The sequence below is a fragment of the Ochotona princeps genome, chromosome 1, assembly GCF_030435755.1.
Source record: "Ochotona princeps isolate mOchPri1 chromosome 1, mOchPri1.hap1, whole genome shotgun sequence".
Lineage (NCBI taxonomy): Eukaryota > Metazoa > Chordata > Mammalia > Lagomorpha > Ochotonidae > Ochotona > Ochotona princeps.
The window spans coordinates 72453188-72476413 of record NC_080832.1 but is presented as its reverse complement, the minus strand read 5'-3'; the positions used below and the strand labels follow the sequence as shown (position 1 = coordinate 72476413).

Genomic DNA, 23226 nt, shown 5'->3' with positions numbered 1-23226 from the left:
ATATAGAGAAACAGAGGCAAATCCCTGCATCTATAGAACCAAATCATGAAAAAAATTTCTTTAATTTAAATAAAAAGAAATTGACACACTTTAAAGTCTCCAAACTGTCGTAGCAACCACTGTTTTCTTACTTTAAGTAATAAGAGATCTCTGTGCAACAGCAGCCTTGGTAGTATTGAAGAGAAAAGCAATTTGCTAAAGTGTCAGTTGCAGGATGTGGCTTTTCACGGGTGCCACTATTTCAAATTATTTTAAGTATCAGATTTTAAGTTGAGAAAAGGTGTTGCCAAGATTGCCAGTCAGAACTGGAAAATGATATTAAGGCTTTAGCATTTTCTCCATGATAAAGCCAGAATAGTATCATCCTTTTCAAGTATCATCCTTTTTAAATGGCCTTTAAAAGCCACGTTAGCAGTCCAGAACTGTAAGCTTGAAAAATGACTCACCTTCTTGGATTCTTTATTACAAGAAAACAAGCTGCTCACTAATGTTTAAGTGTTTATCCTAAGGCAGTCATAGCACAGTGCTGTGAGGAAGGAACTCTGTTACCCGGTTCTGTCTGGAACTACAGGGGCTATTGGCTGTACCAGTGACAAATTCACTCAGTTACAACATTCTTCCAGCTGAGGTCTACTAACCAATACAGGATTACCTCATAATTCTTTATGTATTTTGGAACAAAAACAGCTGATGTTGCTCTTTGACTCTTCAAGAGAAGAAAAATCCACAAAAGAAAACGTTTATACCAATTTTAAAGTTTGCTTTCCTTTTTTAATTCAAATAAATCCTGTAGGTTAGTCATAAAATTAAATTTAACAGATATTCCTTAGAGACTTCATGAAGAAGCTAAAACTTGAAGTGGGAGGTAGAACATACATTTTCTGCAAATGATTTCAAGCAGAATAAATACCATGTACCAGGAGTTAGCAGAGAATAATGATGCCCTATTTTGGCTGAAGTTTCGGACAAATGTGAAAAATACTTTTGTTCAGAGCCTTTGGTGAAAAGCTAGGACATTTGGACTCTGTCCGGTAGGTAATAGGAGTTATTAGGAAACGATGAGTGATGTTTGCTAACACCCTTTCAGTAAAAGCATACAACAATGATCAAAACAAAATCATGGAGTCAGAGTCCAAAGTAAACAGCACAAGTTCAACTAAGGAGAGTGAATAAGCAAAACGCAGTAAATGGGTATCTATACTAACAAGCCCTATTAGTACTGAGCAGCAGTTAGTGCAGACAGGAATAAAACAAGGTCAACTTTATTTATTTGGAAAAACTTTCCCATCTGTTCTATAAAATTAGGCTAACACCCATTTGGGAGCTTCAGTAGAATGTGATGAATTATTCTCATCACTTGAAAACCTCTTAAATGCTGGCTTTTCACCCTTGTTGATTTTGCGATAGTTAGTCATCATTGAAATGCATTAGGGGGCACAAAGTGTCAGATTTGTGACTCATCCACCTGGATTAAAATTGGTGCAAATGCATGGCTAAATATTTATGAATGTATTAGAAATATCATACAATACAAAGATGTTGGCTCTCCTAGTCAGATTAAGTAACTTTGAACGTTATGCATCAATTTGTATAACATGTTTTCCTTAAGCTTTAACAGAAATAGGACACAAATCATTTTCTTTATCCCATCTCCTTCATGCATTTCAAATTCTTACCTCACTGTGGCAATGTACTAGGATTTCTCTGAATTTTAGACATGTTATCCTGAAGTATAGTGTAATTTCAGACAGCCTAGAGAGCGACAATTATATATGTATCATGGCAATCATCCCAGTGTCTAAATCATCAACTCTGGATTGTAAGATTGATCTAGCAGTTCATGAAGAAGGCACCAGGCTTCCCTTTGGAAAGAGATGAAAATTAAAATTTGATTCAAGCATATAAGAACATTAAGAATAACAAAACAAAAATATCATCAGCATTTCTCTAAGCAATATTTTCTACCACCGTAAAGACAATAAAAATGTAAGTATCTTTTCTCTTTCATCTGTCTCCTCCTTGTACCAGTAGTACATGCTCTTAACTTGTTTTTTCCAAAGGCAAAGATAGTTTGTACTGGTAATTTTCGACCTCTGGTTGAAAACAGGGATGACTATCATTTAATTATGGTAAGTGTCTTATTCATGCTATCAGAACTCTTGCCCACTGCAAAGACTTGCTGAAAACTTCTGAAACAATTAAGAAGTCTCCTTTCAAAAATACCAGCAACCTCAGTACCCAAGCTTATACCAAGAACAACATTTTTAACTCTATAACACAAGCAGTTTTTGTCCCACAGCTATAGAAAATTCCTTCTGGAAGATCACTCTGGAGAAATGTACTGGGAGATGGCTTACAAGTTGCTAAAAGACTCAAAGATAGTTCAGCATCTGGTTTTCTCTTACCTTCTTCCACCAAAGGATGCCACATACATCAGAACTCTTGATGGTATGCAAATGCACATCAAATAAAGGTTTCAATAAAGCCCCAACTTAGAATATACAAATATATGCGAGGTTCATTATTGGTCATATACAGTAAAACTGGCTGAATAGGGAAGAGATGTGCTAATTTTGAAAAGGAGGAGGAAGCATCTCCAAGGAGAAAGTTTGAGAAAAGCTTGCAGTGGAATCTCTGCAGAGAAGAGAGACCTCCTGGGGTGTCTCAGCATGGGCCAGTGTAAAGGGTGGCAGACTCCAATACAATAGTAAATGGGGAACTCAATAACCAGCTTTTGTCAATGAGCAAATCAACTAGACAAATTATCAATAAACAACAGAGCTAATCTACAGTATGGAACAAATGCACCTAATACATACAGAATGCTTTATTCCAGTTGCATAATTCAAATTCTTTTCCAGCAGTGTATGGGAATTTTGAAGGGTAGACAATATCATATTTTAGGAAATAAAGCTAGTCTTGGCAAATTAAAAAAAAAATGTATACCATGAATTTTTACTGACCACAATGGAAGAAAACTGCAAATTCACAACTAAAGAAATTCTAGAAAATATGCAAACACATAGAGACTGAATAATATTCTCCTGAATGACCAGTGATTCATAGAATAAATCAAAAGGGAAATCAAAAAATTCCTGGAAAAAAATTAAGATGACAGTACAAAATAATAAAACTTGGGCTTGGCACAATAGCCTAGCTGTTAAAGTCCTCGCCTTGCACACACCAGGATCCCATATGGACTCTGATTCTAATCCCAGCAGCCCCGCTTCCCATCCAGCTCCCTGCTATGGCCTGAGAAAGCAGTTGAAGACTCAAAAGCTCAAAGCTTTGGGACCATGCACCCACATGAAAGACCTGAAAGAAGCCCCTGGCTCCTGCTTCGGATCGATGCAGCTCTGGCCATTGCAACTGCTTGGGGAGTGAACCATTGGACAGAAGATCTTCCTCTTTGTCTCTTCTCCTCTCTGTATATCTGACTTTGCAATAAAAATTAACAAATCTTTAGAACAAAATAGCAAAACTTATACAAAAAAAGCAGTATTAACTGGGACATTTAGAGCAACTAGTGCCTACGTCAAGAAATTGGAAAGCATCCAAAAAAAGAGCTATAAATTCAACTTGTGATTTACTAAAACAACAAATCAAGCCCCTAAATAAGAAAGAGAAAAGGAAGAATTAAAATAAATGAACAAAATTGAAACAAAGATATTAACATATCAGTAAAATGAGTAGTTCCTTTTTGAAAAAATTAAGGAAAATTGATGTGTCATTGGTCCTACTATTCAAGGAAAGGAGCAAGAAGACTCAAATCAATAAAATCAATGATGAAAAGAGAGATGTTAAAACAAAAACCACATAAATAAAATGAATCATCAGGAGTTAGTACAGAGAACTATACGAAAACAAATTAGAAAACCCAGAGAAAAAGGAAAAGATTTTTGATGCACACAACCTACCAAACTTCAGTCATGAAGATGTAGTAAATGGAAATATGCCAATATCCAATATGAAGATTGATTAAATAAAAAAGATCTCAAAAGAAAGAAAAGTCCAGGGCCAAATGGCTCCATTGCAGAATTTATCAAAAAATTCTGAAACTATTCCAAACAAATCAAAGAGCAAAAATTCTCTTAAACTCATTCTACAAGGCAAACATCACTCATTCTAAAACCAGAAAAAAAAAATAATAAAGAGAATTACAGACCAATATCTCCAATGAATATAAATGCAAAAATCCTCAACAAAACACCAACTGACTGAATTCAACAACGTCAAAAAAATCATTCACCAAGTGGATTTGTCTGTTATGCATGGATGGTTCAATATATGCAAATCAATAAATGTGATATGTCATATTAACAAATTAATAATCAGATTATCTCCATAGATGCAGTGAAGGTATTTAAAAAAATACATACATTCATCATTTAGAATGGCTATTAACCAAAAATAAATTAAAAAGAAAACAATAGTTCTTGTAAGGATGTGGGGGGAAAGGCACCCTACTATACTATTGCTGGGAATGTAAATTAGTACAACCATTGTGGAAAACACTATGGAAATTTTTCACAGACCTCAAAGCAAACCAACTCTATGACTCAGCCATCCCACTCCTCCTGGGCATTTATAGAATAAATAGAAATAAAGTGAAATCATCATCATAAGAGAGAGCTATCTGTACCCCTATCATCATCATACGAGACAGCATAATAGCTAAGACATGGAATCAACCCAGATAACTGAATACAGAAAATGTAGTGTATGTATACTATGCATGTGACTCAGCCATAAAAGAGAGAAAAGCCTGTCTTTTACAACAAAATAGATGCAACTGGAAACTATTATGCTTAGTGAAATAAATCAGTCTCAAAAAGACAAATAAATGCATTCTTTGATTTGCAGTGCTAATATGGAACATATATGAATGAAATAATTGCTTTTCCATATGACTGTTAACCCATGTTTACACTTTAGTGGAACTGTATTATTCATATTTTTTCCTGATTAATGTGATGATTAACATCAAATAAAGAGAATGAATAAAATGGGTTAGAGTTATATCAGTTAAAACACTAATGAAGAAATAGGAGGGAAAGTATTGAGGAAGAGTGGGGGAGTCAGGAAAGATTTATAAATTTCTTGGATCTGTACCTATACAATTCACAATGTCTGTTCTCTTGATATTAACAAAAATTTCAAAAGCTATTTTTAATACATTTAAAAAGAAAAATGTCCTTCTGAACTCATAAATTTGAACATCTTGATATCAGTTTTTATTTTTATTTTTTTAAAAAGGTGAAAAATTCTGACTCTCTTTCTCCTTCCTGAAAATACTAGAGTCCATTCTTATTTGAAGGAAGGAAAGGAGAGAAAGAAGAAAAGAAATAAAGAAAAAGGGCATGCTGCTCTTACTTTGCCCTCTAAAGCATGGGGATGTGATATGCCTCCACAGCAGCACAGTTACATGAGATCAGCTGTGTCCAAGTTAGAATATCAAAGAAGTAAGAAAAGTAGGAAAACTGATAATCATCTGTCCACAAGTGCCAACTTGTACCAAATGACAAAACTGGAACCTTCCCCAAACCCTTTGAAGAATATATAAGGTACTCGACAAAATCAGACACACTACGTTGCATATAAAAAATGTAGGGAAACAGCCCTGGCACTCTTGAAAGTACATGCGTCTGAGTATCCAAGCAATAGTTTTGTTTCATTTAATGCATTAAGAAATTACTTGACTTCTGAAATTACTACACTAAGAAATTACTGCAACTTCTGAATCAATAGCTTCAGTTATTTTAATTGGATGAGTCTAAGTCCGGCTCTGGTTTTGTTATTTTGAATGTTATGCTCCACAGGTGAGTCTGATCCTCAGATAGTTCAGAAATAACCACCACAGGGTATCCAGAAATAATAGCAAGGAACGAATAAAAAGCCTCACCTTACATGTTTTCTTCTCCTGCTCCCACATATGCCTACCAGCAACTACGCATTTTCTTACCAATAAAATGAGTTTCAATTCTAAGCCCATTAAACTGGGGTCAATGTGTGGCAAATTTTGTGATGAATAACCAGAAACTCCCTCATTCTATCCCTACAATGAGTTGTGTGCACGGGACAGGACCCAAGGGAACCACTGCATCAACTCTAGCTGCTTAGCAGCTCTGTGACAGACCTAGGGAATTGTATTAGAAATGTCCTTCTGGACATTTACTATCTTTCGTTTGAAAATGTAGTTTTTTGTTTTTTTTAATAGCTGAGTAGTATTCCATGGAGTAGATGAACCATAGCTTTCTTATCCAATCCTCTGCTGATGGTCATTTTGGTTGCTTCCATGTTTTTGCAATTACTGATTGTGCTGCTATGAACATAGGAGTGCATGTTGGTTTCTCATGAAACAGGTGTTTTGGATATATTCCCAGGAGTGCTATTGCTGGATCATACGGTATGTTGATTTTGAGTTGTTTGAATGTTCTCCATACTGATTGCCATAGAGGCTGTACCAACCTGCAGCCCCATCAGCAATGGAATAGGGTTCCCTTTTCCCCGCAACCTCGCCAACAAGTGTTGTTGGTGCTTTTTTTTCATGTGGGCCAGTCTTACTGGCGTCAGGGGGTACCTCATTGATGTTCTTAGTGGCCAAATGGACCCAACTGGAAACCATAATGCTAAGGGAAATGAGCCAATCCCAAAAGGTTAGATACCACATGTTCACCTTAATTTAAGATGATATGATGTTATATATAACATGTTATGTTATGTATGTTATGCTATATGTTGTGCATAAACTAAAATTGAAATGTCAATGAGGTGGTCACAGAGGTGGTTAAGAACTCGCATTTATTCTTAACATATTGGTTACTCAATACTATGTCAATTCCATAATGATGTAAATTTTTGCTGATGGTATGTTGGAGTTTTTAATTGATCGGGATGATACTCTGCGGGCTCTGCCTTCAAACCAGAGAGGGTATACCTAAGAAGCCATTGAACTTATCTGGACAATAAGATGCTGGAATCTATGTTTGGCATATGCTTGCAATGAGGGAATCTCAACTGAACTTGAACTGTGGTTATGCAAGAAGGTGGAGGAATCCACCATGGGGGAAGGGTTTAGGGAGGGGTGGGGAGAATCCCAGTACCTATGAAACTGTGTCACATAATACAATGTAATTAATGAATAAGTTAAAAAATATATATATATAAAATAAAAAAAAACTGAAAATGTAGTTTTTATGAATCACTCAATTCTCTGAATATATTTGTCCTTGTAAGAAAAAACAAGAGTGGGGAGGTCAAACCCCAGCCTTGAATATTTACCTTTGGAATATTTCCATTTACAGCAGCCTTATGAATATGTAATGAAGTGGAAGCCAGTTGGAGAGGAGAGAGAAAAGTTCTGCAGTCATGTGTCTTCTACACTTCTAAGAGTGCTGGAAAATCCAGGAACCTGCCTACACCCTGAAACATGCTCTGAAGGGAAGACTTGAACCTTTGTTGAATGAAAAGGCATCTAAACTATCTCACCGGGGATAAGTCCTCACAAGGCAGAGAAAGAAAGGAGATGTAAATTCACTGAAAATCAAAATACTGCAGTATTGTACATAAGGCAATTACATTTGAAGTTTGTAGAACTGAAACTTTGAAATAACACTCTTAAAGAAACTCAGTTGATCTATTTTCCTTCCAAGGACTCACTTTGGAATGTACTTACACTTGTTAATAGTTTTCGGAACATAGTGTAACTAAATTTAAGAACCTTTTCTTTTTAACAGCAAGTCTTCCTAAAAAATAAAATTGTGGCAATTTTCTTCTGTACAGACACATAATACACATGGAGTTTTCATGCTGCTCCAATTATCTGTAAATCCAAGAATCTTATGTAACTGAAAAAAAGTTTAGAACCTTGTCATACATGAATCATGTTACCTCATATTCACAGAAAACAATTCTATTTGCTTTCCTTTCACTTTCGCTTTCCCCTGTAGAGGGGAAGAGTGTAGAGTAGCTTTATCCTCAATACATGGCAACTCTTTTCTATTTCCTAGGATCCCAAATGTTACCATCATATCGGGCTTTGCATAACTAATTAGAGGAAAAGTTAATAAAGAAAAGTAGCAGCTTTGGGCTCAGAAGAACTAGGAATTAATCCAAGCTCCACCACTAGCCAGACGGTAACTTTGTGGAAGTCATACACATCTTTTTTCGGCCCATATCCTATGTATTCATAAAGAAGCAAATTATTTATTAACATCTGAAGTCTAGCTTCTCTAAAATTTTCTGAGATTGGATCCTGACTAATGCCAGATTGCTTGATTTCAAAGTTCAGTGTTGGCACTCTGACTCCCATGGTTTGAGCAACTTACTTTACCTCTTTGAATGAGGCTATCAATCTAAACTATAATGATGATAATTATAGTTCAGTCCCCAGCAAGCTGTTGCAAGGACTATAGGACATACAACAAATCATGTGTTGCAAATTGTGAGAAGCCAACTCATATCTGATTTTGTAATCCTTACCATCATTTCAAGACACCCTCTCTGACACCATTCCATAATGAATAAGGTCAATTGAGATGTACACACAACTATTTATCAGTTGGTGAATGAATTTGAAATAATTAAATACATATATAGTGAGAAATGGTTCAGAACTTTTTTTGAACTTTTTTTTTGAGTCAAAAGCACCCAAAGAAAGAGAGTCTATATGGAACATCTTTTAAAACATAAATTTACAGAGAAAGAAAGCAGACCTCTATGCCAGGACTATAAGAATCAGCAGAAATGGACTTCAGTCATGGGGAAACTTTCTATGTAAATGGAAGTGCTCTATAATCATATTGTTACAATGCCTGACCATCCACAGAAAATTACTGAAGTCATCAAACTGTATGCTTACATTGGATACATTTTGTATTACTTAAATTGTTCTTCAATGAAGCTGTTAAATAAATAAGTGAGGAGGAATCAAGATGGCAGAATAGGGTAAGGACATATTTAAACAGATGGAGAATCATTAGCCAGGGTGAAGCACAGAGGGCACATTCCAGAAAATAAGAGGACAGACCAACAGCAGAGGGGCACCTGGAGAATAATGAACATGGGAAAGCAGCAGAGACAACAGTGTGGTGCTGCAGTGAACAGATACCCAGTGGTAGTCAGTGAATGACAAATTGAGCTCTACCAGTGGCCTGAGTTCCACCAGCAGCCAGGTGGGAAGGGGAGTTCACCAAGAGCTCAGCAGGTGAACCAAGACAAAGAACTGCCCATCCTGTTGATGTGTTTAATGCAACCAGGAGCAGACACAGAGCAGTATACCCCCAACAGGCAGTATACCCCCAACAGGCAGTACAGGAACAGTGTGGAATTCATAGTTCAGACCCCCACCAGAGCCACATTGGATGACATTTTCTGTAGGGAGGCAAAGGCTGCGGGGTGGGTCTGCACATGCACTAAGCTAGGAACGAACTCATTTCTAGTTCAGTGCATTGCACTGACATAGCATATTACAGGTTCCACCCAAATTAGGTCTGGGTAGCCCCCAGTACTAATGGTCAGCATATTAAGAATTCCAACAGTGGCACATCAGGTGTCATTTTATACAGTGTGGCAAAGGTTTTGAGACTGGCAGTACAACAGCAAGTTGCATATGCACGTTGCTGGAAGCAAACTCACTTCCAGTACAGTGTGTCTCACTTGTCCCACGGGGGAAAAAATACCAAATTTGGCGTCCTATGGGTCAAAACAGATTTGGGTGGCCCTCAGACCTAATGGCCAGCAGGTTTCAGCAAGATCAGCACCACCAACAACCTAGTTATTTAGGATACTTGCTGTCTCCCTAATCCTTGGAACTGCTCCAACCAGAAGTTGGAGAAAAACTGTACAGACAATGGTAAAGCAACAGCACAGTATCACAGGAAGTGGAATGTGGTCAGCCAGGAGCTGGGGCTTACAGAGACTGTGGCGGAATCCCAATACAAGAATACAGACCCAAAACTCACCGGAGGGGTGGCACAAATGACTGCAAACAAAGAACCATGTACCAACCACAATAAGTAAAGTTGAACTGTAGACCTCTGGGTGATACAGCTTAGAAACCTGCCCTAAGGAGAAGAATCTGATAGAGAAGTACAATGACTAAGAGCAAAAGAAGAGACACAGGCACAGTGAATATTACTGAAGACTACCCTGCAAAGCAGCAAAAGCCTTTATCAACCTCAAGTTAACAGGAATGCATTGAGAAAATAGGGGATAAAGAATTCAAAACATTTGTTATAAAACTTCTTATCAGCAATGAGAAGCACATACATGAATTCAAGCAATATGTCACACAAGAAACAGCAACACTCAGGCCCGGCGGCGTGGCCTAGCAGCTGAGGTCCTCGCCTTGCACACCCCGGGATCCCATATGGGCGCCGGTTCTAATCCCGGCAGCTCCACTTCCCATCCAGCTCCCTGCTTGTGGCCTGGGAAAGCAGTTGAGGATGGCCCAATGCATTGGGACACTGCACCCATGTGGGAGGCCTGGAAAAGATTCCTGGTTCCTGGCTTCGGATCAGCGCGTACCAGCCCATTGCGGCTCACTTGGGGTGTGAAAAATCGGATGGAGGATCTTCCTCTCTGTCTCTCCTCCTCTCTGTATATCCGGCTTTCCAAAAATAATAAAATCTTTAAAAAAAAAAAAAAGAAGAAACAGCAACACTGAAGCAAAATCAAGCAGAATTATTAGAAATGAAGGACACAGTGGAGCAAACTAAAAATTCATTGGAAAGTCTCAATAATAGAATGAATGATGCAGAAAGAATCTCAGAATTGGAAGATATTTCTCGTCACAGTGGGGAAGCAATCAAAAAGCTGGAAGAGGAACTGACTCAAACTAATAAAAGTATCCAAGAATTAAAGGGACACTGCAGAGAGAGAAGCTGGGTTTAAAAATATATTTAATGAAATAATTAAGGAAAATTTCCCTAATATGGAGAAAGAATTGGGAAACAGAATACAGGAGGGACACGAAACTCCCAAAGGTTTGACCAAAAGCTATCTTCACCATGACACATGATAATCAAGCTCTCTTCAGTTGAGCATAAGAAAAAGATCCTTAAATATGCATGGAAAAAAATAAATTGACATATAGAGGAATGGCAATCAGATTCATTGCTGATTTCTCACAGGAAACTATACAGAGAAACAATTGTCATCCCAGAATAACATACAAAGCAAAGCTTTCCTTTGTCTTTGAAAGGAAAATAAAATTCTCCCATAGCAAAGAAAAACTCAAAGGATGTGCCTCTGCTCTTCCAGACCTGCACTACAAATGATAATTAAGGTGTTTTCTTGACTGAGAAAAGTAATAAATAGCACCCACTAAAACCAAAGGCAAATGTGAAGAACATTCCAGTAAAATAACAACAGAAGACTAAATCAAGCAATGAGCAACCATTGCTAAAACAACAGGACAATACCTGAATATAAATGGCTTAAACTCATCAATCAAACATATTGATTAGTAGACTGGAGCAAAAAGCAAAACTAATCTATCTCTTGCCTACGGAGGACGCATCTCACCAACAATGGTCAGCAGAAACTTTATATCACGGATGTTGATTTTTTTTTTTCATTTCGTCAAACCAGTTTTTGTTCTCATAGTGAATTCTTCACTGACTCATAGGTCATACAGTACCATCATTTTCTTCAAGAAGTTTCTTGATTTTCTTTTTCATTTCTTTAACAATCACTTGGTAGCATGCTATTTAATTGCATGACTTTAAATTTCTTTTTTCTTCTTGTTCTTGATTTTGCATTGTGGCTTTTCATTTAAGGGGATGTATAGTGACTGTGTAATGGAGATTATCATATCCATTACAATACAGTATGAATCTCTACTTCCAGATCAAAGATAGACTTCCAATGAAACTATTAACTATGTTGTGAAAATAAGATGCTATACTCTCTGCCATTGTCCATGCCTGCAGTGCTGAATTTATAACTGCTTATGAAGAACTATCTATTGTATTAACATAGGGGAAATCAATGTGGGGGAAGGGGATTTGGGATGAGAGCTAAGGGAAATCCCAGGGTCTGTGGAACACTATCATAAAATAACAGCAATAATAATAATACATGCAAAAATAAATAAAAATAGGTGAAGTTATGATGCTATCATCACCTATTGCATCATTTTTATATCATAATTCTTTCTTTTATTTTTTTATTTTAAATGATGTTTACATAGTTAATCAGGGTGGGAAGGATCTAGGATTAGGAAGAAGTGTGTGATCATTGTTTCCAAACTTGCTATTTCTTCTTCCCACTTCTGGGAATAAGCCACACCCAGCCTCCCAACTATCCCAATACCCAAGGATAGGGAAAAGCCACTCAAATATCAACCCAGGGTCACAATGTGGTGCATGTTCTGAAGATTCTGCCCAAGTATATGTGATAGTTTCAAATTGCTATCAGTCTCGCCCATCTATGGGTGATTAATCCCTTCCAATTTTGGCTGACACCATTGACCTTATAGTCTCCAATCTCCCAGGTAATTTTCTGTCATTTGGCTGGGGTAACTGTCCATATATTCTGTTCTCCATTCTCTGCTGTTATCATGCATCCTCTGCAGGCCCTAGTGAGCTACCATGTCTTCCATGTGCGTCATGGTTTGTTGTCCAGCACTCCATTCTCAACACTGAGGAAGATCAGTTCTACTATGTGGGCTCATGGACCTGAGTCAGGTGACCTGGGCCAAGCCATACCCCTACTCCTGAGCTCATGGATCCAGTAACCATTGCCCAAGTGCTCCCATGGTCCATTTTACCTGAGACCTACTGGTGACCCCCCCAAACCAAGGCTCATGATCCCAGCCCCCACCATGCAGGTGAGCTCAGTGACCTGGGCCAGGAAACCCAGGTCCCTCTGGGCCTCCCATCCCCAGGGCTCATGGATCCAGCACCCACCACACAGGGGGTCCAAGGACCTGTGCCAGGAGACCCAGCCCTTACTGGAATCCCCCTCCTGAGGCTCACGGATACTACACCCACTACCTAGGTGGGCCTAGGACCTGGGTCAGCAGATCCAGGGCCATATTGGATCCCCCACCCCTGAGGCTCACAGGTCCAGCACCCAACATGCATGTGGGCCCAAGGCCCAGGGCCATGTTACCCCAAATTGCTGAACTTCATGGAAAGAATAAAAATACTTTTTAAACAATCCATTTAAAATTATCATATTATTATAATATAAATATTATATTATTAGTTACTGTTACTACTAATAATAAATAATAAAAAAATTTTTCAAGACATTCTGTGATTGGTCTACCTTATGTATGTCCCACCCTCTTGAGTACTCCCAAATCAGGAATCACATGCTTCAGTGGTGTGAATGTTTATTCCCCAAACTTGCTTAGTGGTGATGATGAAATATAATGCATATAAAGCACCTAGTACATACCCCCTGACCTTTTCCCTGTGGGCTATATATATATATATATATATATATCCCAAATATTAAGTATATATAATTTCCCAAATATTTTAATGATCATTGCATACAAAATATACCCAGGAAGTTGAAAAGAAATTGAGTTTAAATAATTCTCCAGAAGAAGCCAAGTCTGACTGATAGCAGGTGTTTTGCGCCACAAGTTTTATCGTCACAGTTTCTAAACTTCAGGGCCCGGACAGGCAGACCCACAAGAGCAGGAGCTTCATAATGCAAGCATTTTTTTTTTTGTACTAGAGGAGAAGCTTCCAAGAACCACAGCAACAAAAAGTTGGTATTTTATTCCTTCATGAAGGTCAGCTAAAGAAGGCTACCTGGATTAAAGATAAGAGGAACATTCCTTTTTCTGTGAATTGTGAACAGCCTTGGGTGAGTAGTAAATTAAAGAGATTTAACAGCAAGCAAGGGCCAAGGAGAAAAATTCTGACTATATCAGAAAAAAAGAAATAAATCTCTAGGGGATGAATAAAAAGGGTATCCTAGGGATAAGCAAGTTGATGCACAATGCAGCTTTAGGGGCCAGCCCATACAATGCACATAAATGCCAACCCCCAACAGCCCCAAAGTGTTATCGCCAGCTCCAGCTTCTGACCGGACCCTGTTTGGATAGTCTACAGCATCCTCAGATTTAACATGTCTGAAGCTTAACTCCAGTGATTATTCATTCCAGCTGTCTATAACAAAAAGTTATACTTAATCCTTTTTGTGATCTTGGCTACTATTACATTAATAGACATTTCTAATAAACATTTATTCATTTCTTTTTATAAGAGTAATTCTAGCAAGGGTAAAGTGATCTCACTGTGATTTTGATGGCATTTCCCTAACGGCTACTGCTTTTGAGCATGTTTTCCAATATTTTCTGGCTATTGGTATTTCTTCTTTTTAAAACTCTCTATTCTGATCCTTTGTCTATTTCTTAATTCGATGTATATACATATAACTGGATGTATGTAAATGTAAATCTATATGTGAATATATATATATATATATATATATATATATATATATATTCACACATGTGGTTTTAAGAGCAATGATACTACCGACCCTACCCTCCTTCCTGCCTGTGTTCCCCACCAATCCTCCTCCTTAATTTCTTTTTTTTTAATTATTTTTTACAATACCATACTTTCAATTTGCCTCACAGTCACAGGCTTAACACTCAATACAGCAAGTAAAAAAGAAAAAAAAAAATCTGTTGCTCCTCAAAAGTATACACAGATTTTTTTAAACAATAATCAAATCTCAAAATTGTCCATTTTCCTCACATAGATTACATTTTTGTACTCTGTGTTTCTTTGTGTTTAAACAATACTTTATTGTAGTACTTCATTTTAAAAATTATTTGAACTTTATAATTAGTTACACTATTTCACCTGAGACAATTGTCATTAAATTAGTTTCCCTTTCAATGTTGTATAGTTCTAATAAGTTTAAAACTTCTGATTTGAAGTCACAATTGCCTGTCAAACTCTTTCAACTAAAAAGAGTGAGTTATCCCAACTATAAAAACATATCTTCATTTGCTCATGCTTACTGTTTATTCATTAATGGCAATGACTGGGTCTGTACAAATTTTTGCATTAGAGATCCTAATTATAAATAGCAGTACTGGGTCCGGCGCAGTGGCCTAACAGCTAAAGTTCTCGCCTTGCATGTGCCGAGATCCAAATGGGCACTGGTTCTAATCCTAACAGGCCTACTTCCCATCCAGCTCCCTGCTTGTGGCCTGGGAAGGCAGTCGAGGACGGCCCAAAGCGTTGGGACCTTCCACCTGTGTGGGAGACACGGAAGAGCTCCTGGCTCCTAGCTCCAGATCGGCACAGCACCAGCCATTGCACTCACTTGTTGAGTGAATCATCGGACAGAAGATCTTCCTCTCTGTATATCTGACATTGTAATAAAAGTAAATATATCTTTAAAAAAATAAATAGCAGTACTTCAAGGACACTGCAAGGAAGAAACAGCAGGTAAGGCAAGTGAGACATCATTTAGGCATAAAAGACAGAAATATCAGTGGAGGTACCTTTAAGGTACATTCTAGAAGCCGAAAGCATGAAAGTTGAAGGAAGATGCATGCTCAACAATGTCAAAACTGATAAAGGGGATGAGACTTAAAGAACGGTATCTGGATTTGGTCACTGCAAAACCACTGATGATTCTTCCAAACGACAATTTGGCAGCATAACAAAAACAGAAGCTATATTTAGTTCACTGAAGAACAAATAGAGCTGAAGAAAAAAGAAATGTTGAGTGTGATTTATTTTTCATTTTGTATTATTATGTTCTAATGGCAATCAAAGGTAAAGACAATATTAAAGACAAAGATTAAAGGGGGAAAAGAGAAAAAATAGGCACAAAAAATACTTAGAGAATGCCAATATTTAGTCTGAAAAGAGCCAGGTCCCAGGGGCAAAAATGTTGGAATTTATGAATATATCTCTTAAGGGAGAGAAACGGTTCATAACAAAAGCTAAGACCAGACAGCTAGTATGTACTACCCTTGTGCTGTGCACTTTATTGCATTATCCCATGGGAAAATTGCTCATGACAGCGTTATGTTATCAGTCTCATTTTAGAGTTGTAGAAATGGAGATGGACACAAAATGTGAAGATATTCCATAGCCATTGTTCCATTACTAGAGGAGCTATAATCTGACCCCAGAAGTTTGACTGATGAGTTAGAATGCTTCTCATCTGGCCTCTGTCAGCTGAAAGAAAAACAAGAAAGGAGCCACCATGACATTGAGTGAATCATCTCACAGACCAGCAAAGGCCTCCTGAGAACATCTAACCAGGACTGCCAGCTTTGACCAAGATTTGGGAGCAGACAAGGACAAGCATGTCCATCACAGAATAGCCTGTGTATAAATGCGTGTCACTTTCACAGGTAACCAGCCTCATGTAAGCTCCAAAACTCAGAGTGCACATCCAGTGTGTGTGTATGCATGCTTGAACATATCTTCACTATTGCCATGTTTAAGTTACTTTTTAAAAATAATACAAAATAATGCAACTGTTTAGACCACATAGTCCTAGAACGTGGCTTCTGATCTGTCCTTCTGGAAGGACAGAAGTTGCTGCGTTCTCAGATGCACGCCTATGGGAACTTACACACAGAGAAACATGCCCCAGGAGCAGGAACCACTCATTCTATACATGTTCTTCCAAATGTAATTTAGCCCCAATTCTCCATAAAGTCTTCTCTGCTTCTCCATCTTCTTCGTGTAGTAATCTACATGTTCTCACTTGGACATTCTTCTCCTTTAAGGGAAATGATCAAGTCCACATACCTTTTTAAAATTTCTATGTTCTAGAAGTTGAAGAACTGTTTTTGTCAATGTGGACCACTTGTTTCTATTCATCAGGGAATGAACTGCTTCTCATGATTACTTCAGTTGAAAAAAAAAGAGCAACGAGCAGTACCATTAGAGTTTGAGATTTTGTTCCACCTCATGGAAGTACATTTTAAAATCCGGAGGGGAAGCCAGTTTGTGGCTGGAGAATGAAGCTTGTTTTTTAGTGCAAAACCGACTTGCCAACAGCTTCCTGCACAATTTGGACTCAAATGACAGATTCTGATCAAATAAGCTAATCGATCAAATCCATTATTTTGGTCTCGTTATCCTGAGGTTGGTGAAGAGAGTGAGCCATTTAGAGTCAAATATTTTAATGAGAAAAGTACTTCACTGAAAAGCATTTCTGTTGTCAAGTAAATAATTTGTTCCCAATATTATATCACTCCTAGGCCCATTTCTATGGATCTCTACCTGGAATCCCTCCTAACTGAAGAACACTACATATTATTTAACTGACATCAGGCTCAATTATGGTTTATTAGAGCCAATGGAAGTTATTTGTTCCACAATTAGAAGAAATTTTTTAAGAGGCAAAGTGATATTCAACAATCACCCTCTAACACGAGAATAGCTTGTTTCAATCAGTCTGGCTCTAGGAAAATCATACGGAAGGGAGCTTGCAGCAAGACTTAAACTTTGCTGGCATTTGGATGTAATGCTTCATCAACATCGCATAACTATAACGGAGGTAGGAGAATGCAGAAAATGTCAACCAGGTTCTAAAATCATCTCCCTCCTAGCAAAAGGAAGTCCTACACAGTTCCTGCCTCACACATTTTGCAGCCTATCTCCTAACAGGAAAAGAGCATCTACATGCTTGTTCTCGCTTTTGTTAAATTTAAATTCTAACATCCCAATGGAAAACTAATACGTGTGACTAGAATGTATGTTGGGAATGAAAACAATGCGTTGTTCATCATTTTTCCCACTTCTCTATGCTCCTGCCCATCGCTGCTCACAAGATCATACTACCATGTCTGTCATCCTCTGATCCTAAGACAGGCCAGATTGTCCTCCCTGGGCTCCCACAGTACCCTGTGCTCCCCTCTTCTCCTGACACTATTCTTTGCTGGATTTACTACATTGCAAGTGAAATTGTCTTTTCCTGGGCTTTGGGTAGAAATTTGATGACAAAAAAAAAACTGTCTTTGTTGTTGTATTTCTAGAAGCTAAAACATGCCTAAAACATGGGAGTTACATATGAATATTTTTTAAAAATACAAATTTGATAAATCAATTTATTCATAACAACTCTTCAGTGCCTCCTAAAACAAAGCTGATAGGTTTGTCCTGTGAGGTACCTACAATATCACTCAATCCATGAATTCTTCTAACCAACAGTGGATTTCCCATTAAGAAACGGGGATATAGTTTACAAATACCTAAACATTTTAAAGCATCCATGGAGCAGACTGCAAATTTGAATGGGTAATCCATAAATTGATTTAGTAACTCCTGAATAAGCAAGTGTTGACTTTTATTTAAACTGACATAAAATATCCCAGAAGTAAATTAACACAGTGAAAATAATTATAAACCTCACCAAATAATGAAGCCTGCCAGAATAGAGATATCCTGAGGAATGCTCAGGATTGTTTCCATGTATCCAATATGTTTCCATAGTTGATTGCATTGTAAGAAAGAAGTGAGTGGGATAATTTCCTTTTTAAAAACTCAAATTTCTTTTGTCTTTTGGAAGGATTCCAGATTCCAAAATAGTATCATACATCCAGTGACACTGCCAGATTATCTATAAAACTTCAGTCTCATGAGATTCTTCATAAAACTGAGGAAATTTTTTTGTCCTGTTAATTCTTAAAAAAACATTTTTAGGGCCCGGCGGCGTGGCCTAGCGGCTAAAGTCCTTGCCTTGCACGCCCCGGGATCCCATATGAGCGCCGGTTCTAATCCCGGCAGCTCCACTTCCCATCCAGCTCCCTGCTTGTGGCCTGGGAAAGCAGTCGAGGATGGCCCAAGGCATTGGGACCCTGCACCCGCGTGGGAGAACCAGAAGAGGTTCCTGGTTCCCGGCTTCAGATTGGCGCGCATTGGCCCGTTGCGGCTCACTTGGGGAGTGAATCATCGGACGGAAGATCTTCCTCTCTGTCTCTCCTCCTCTGTGTATATCTGGCTGTAATAAAATGAATAAATCTTTAAAAAAAAAAAAAACATTTTTAGCATCAGGTAAATCCCAAGATTCACAATCGTTCCTTGGTAGAGAAACTACATCATTCAACACTGTCCTCACATTGGGTCGTCATTTACTTAACTCATTTTAATGCATTAACAGAAGTAAATCAAAATTCAAGGCTAAAGACTACCGACCTTCCTCTCTCTCTTTCAGTGAACTTCCCTGGGACCCATATTATAGCCCTGGAGTCTTGCCACAGACTCCAGAGGACAGGCACAGACTGGCTTTTTGTCTTGAAAAATGCTTCCACTTTAAAATCGCCAAGCTGCAAAAAAGAAATAATAAATAAATAAATAAATAAATAAATAAATAAATAAATAAAGCAAGCCAGCCAGCCAGCCAGCCAGCCTTCCCTGGGCAGCATTTGATACAGTGGTTAAGCCATTGCTTGGGACTCAATTCCCATAGGAAGTGCCCATTGGGAGCCCTGACTACAACAAATGCTTGGGAGCCTAGCAGTATTCATGGCTGAAGTACTTGGATTTAGACTGAATCACAGGCCCCTGCCTTCTGCTTGTCACAATCCTGGTCCTGGCTATGGAGGCATTTGGTGTCTCCCCCACCCTTCTCCTCTCTTTTACTTTTAAATAAACAAAAAATAATTTATATAAAGTTTTTAAAATGTCTTCTCATAAGGCTACAGTCAGGAAAGCAAATTTGAGGCAAGTGTTTGTGATTGCTACACAGTTGTCTACATGGGTTCCCAGTTTTCTTGGACTCTGGTTGCACTGAACTGTCTATAGCACATAATGCCTGCACACGATTTCTCATTTTATTTCAGAGCTTGCCACTGGGGCTCTAGATCAGATAATCACACACTCGCGCTCGCGCGCGCGCGCACACACACACACACAGTGTCACAGGATCTATGCAGTGCCCTAGGCTTTCGGGTTTCCTAAACCGTCTATGAAAGCTTCCTTGGGGAGTCCACCCAAGGTAACTCCTCCCAGCATGCCCCAGAAAGGATAACTCTTGAACTCTAAGAAGGACCCCCAAATCATCTGCCAGCTACAAAGTTCAGCCCCTCCAAGAGAGTCCCCCCCCCCAAAAAAATAAGGCTTAGCCACCATAGAGGGCCTCTCAACACAGACCACCCTACCCCCAGCCCATCTCCTTTCCTCAGCTTTCTCTACACCTTTACCCCGACCTCCAATACCCTCCACGACCTTCCCCGCCTTCTTAGATCTCCTCTGCCCTCTTCTCTGAGGGAAGTCTAGTCACCTTCTCAGGGTTTGTTTAGATGGGTCGCCTAGTTCCGCTCTTCTTCCCCAACTCAGGCCTGCCACGAAATAGCGGAAAAGAGTCTACCATCGGTGCATCAGTTGGCTCCTTCTTCGACTGGGCTGTAGCCAAGGAATGGCACAGAGGGTGAAACCCATGCCCACACTCCCAATACCCTTGGCCAAGTTGTTACCACGGACAGCGCCGCCCTCTAGTGTTTGCTAGCAGGAGCCAGGGTGGGTGGGTGGGGGGTGCGCCATCACCTCAAGGATTTCTCTTTTACAGCCAGAGCCTGCCCAGATCACCTCAGAGCTCTGACCCCCAGCTCTCTTCCACCGCCGCTGCCTGCATTGCACCCGCCTCACCTGTTCCTCCCACCCACCCTTGTTGGCTCAGTGCTGCCCCGGTGGCTGTACTGCGCGACTGCCCCCTGCTCCCGCTCCTGCTCCTCCTGTTTCCCCGTCTCCCCCTGGCTTCCTCTTCCAGCCCGGCTCCCACAGCCGCGCAGCGCAGCGCCAGCATCCCGCACGCCGCGCTCACTGGCCGGGTCTCCTCGCAGCCCACAGGGCACTGGCGTGTCAAGGGCACTGGAAGGGACCGCGCCCTGGAGACTCAGCGTACCCCAAAGCCAAGCGTTGCGAGAAGCTGGGCTCTGGAAAACACGGGAGGAAAAGCAACGGGTTCCGAGTGAGACTTGTGAGCCAGCGGGACGCCCCAGTTCGCCCCAGGCCACGCGACGGCAAGCACCGTGCACAAGGTGAGAGGCACACAACTGGTGGGGGCTTCCGTCTCACCCCATCTCACCACAGGAGCTCCAGCTCTGAAGGGGGGTACTTTGACTTACCGTGAGAAACGAAGGCGGGAAGTCGGGGCGTGGGGAGGGGGGAGGGGAACTTGGGGTGAGCTCTGTACTTGACCTTTGGACTTGGTAGGAATGCGTTTCCCTTTTGAACAATTGTCCAAATGTGCGAACCTGAGTATGGAGATTGTATATAACCGTGGTTCGGGGAACTGGGTTCTGCTTTCCTGCCAAAAGATTTGAGCTGGCTTAAAGGTTAAGTGAACCTGGGAAGAAGGGTAGGCAGTCTTGAGCAGAAACCTCTTGGTGGAAGGCTGTCTGGAGACGGGGACCGCGGGAGCAGGAGGTACTTTCAAAGCCTGCAGTGATTGAAAACAGATTGATTAGAAAGGACTGCGCGATTGCCCACACCCTCCGAAAATAATGATGTGTTCAGTCCCGAGAAGCAAAATACCCAGGTGAGGAGGTAATGAGCTGACTGGTTTTCTTCCATGACAAAATAAGATTTTGAAGTGTCGGTTAAGACAGCAACTTTGATCTTAAGCTATTTCCACTCAGGACTGCGAGTGGACCTTGGTTCCCCACATAGTGAAAATGAAAGGGAGATGAGGCCAAAGGAAATCAGCGCCTGCTTTTATCACAGGTTCCTATGTGATTTTGCATTGATAAAATATAGGTGCTTGGGGCGTGTTTCTGCCCGTGTTCTATTTTGTAAAGGAGCTTGTGTTTAACTGTACCTGCTTGTACTTGAGTTAGAAGGATGAGTAGAAGGTGTTAGCATCCCAGGGTGCGTCTTCCTAACTTTCCTTATTGCCCTTCCCTGCCTCCTGCTCCAAATCTCTCCTTCCTGGAAGGAGAGATGAATGGTGATCAAACGCAGGAAAGTGAGGAGGGGACACTCACAAGTAACTCAGACCTCCTTTACTATTCTTCTCTGTCTTCCCCAGAATGCCAAGCAATATATGCTCCTGGCCTGACAGCGACATGGCTTCTAGAGATATTTATTCACATACATCTATATACACATATATACACACACACATATATGTATACACAGTTACACATTCAAACATAGTGTGCATACTCTTAAGCATCGAGGAAAGCCATGTGAGTCAGGAGCTTTCTCGGCTTATAACCCTGTGCATGAGGAAGCAGGCCCTGGGTTAGGCTCCCTGTGCAGATACTTTCACAAGAAGTGTGTTTGGAATATCTTTGAAATAAAGCGAGTATGAGCTAATCTGTTCTCCTCTTACTGATGCACTTGTTTTGCTGTTGAATCAAATGAAATTACCTTGGCTTCAATAAAAACATGAGTAGAGGGGTTTGCAGCTTCCCTTAGTGTCTGTCTTTTTCTTTCTCTCAGAACTCCAGCCTCCAAACCACAGAATTGTGATAATGAAGCAGACCTCCTAAATGGAACTCTGCTCAAATTTTGTACTATATTTTACGTCTGCAACTTGTTTCTAAAATTGCACAGCACCTTACAACTAACCATTCTGCTGCACAGAAGTGGGAGAAGTACTTTGACCCAGTTATTTCATCTCTGAGAGAGCTACAAAGAGAAACTCATTCAAAGCCTCATTTGTCATCATTGATAGAATTTAGCTGTTATGTTATAATCATCCGACCAAGGCTGGAGGGTCCCCAAAGATTGCTATAGATATCTGTAAAAATTGAAACTTATAATGACAGGCCTGAAAATGAGCTTTAAAACCATAGCCACCACTCTGGTTCTCAGAAAAATGCATGCTCCTTTCATGAAGACTTCCAGAGCTGAAAAGACTATTTTTTAAATTAAAAAAAAATACTCAACACTACTCAAATTGATAATATACATCCATCTAACTGATAAATTCAAAATGCCAAAGGAATCAACATTACATACTTAGTAAATCCAAGCTTTCATTCTTTCCCCTTTCCCTGGGACACATACAAAATCAAGAGCTGCTGGATGTGCTCCTGAACAGATCAGTTCTTGTGCAAGTGGAAGATATGAGCCAGAGTCTCCCTCGCACCTCAGCCTGATGTCACCTTTGTTAGCCACGCTAGTGTCAGTTCAAGGCATTTGCTCTGCTTTTCTCGTGTGGATGCCTGGTCAGCATTAAACATGTAAACATATTGCTGTCCTTTTAAGGAAAATAGGCAAGTCAGGAACTATCAGAGATGGTATTTAGGAAAAGACAAAATATAAAAAG

General features: G+C 39.6%; 1 protein-coding gene across 1 annotated transcript in view; it reads left to right on the top strand.

Moving 5' to 3' along the window:
- Window positions 1–20701: 20701 nt before the first annotated feature.
- The window catches only part of HTR1E (5-hydroxytryptamine receptor 1E), an 89261-nt gene continuing 86736 nt past the window's right edge, over window positions 20702–23226 (top strand). Inside the window, exon 1 of the mRNA XM_004580407.2 lies at window positions 20702–20989. The gene's annotated coding sequence lies outside the window, so the exon portion shown is untranslated. The remainder of the gene's footprint in view (window positions 20990–23226) is intronic.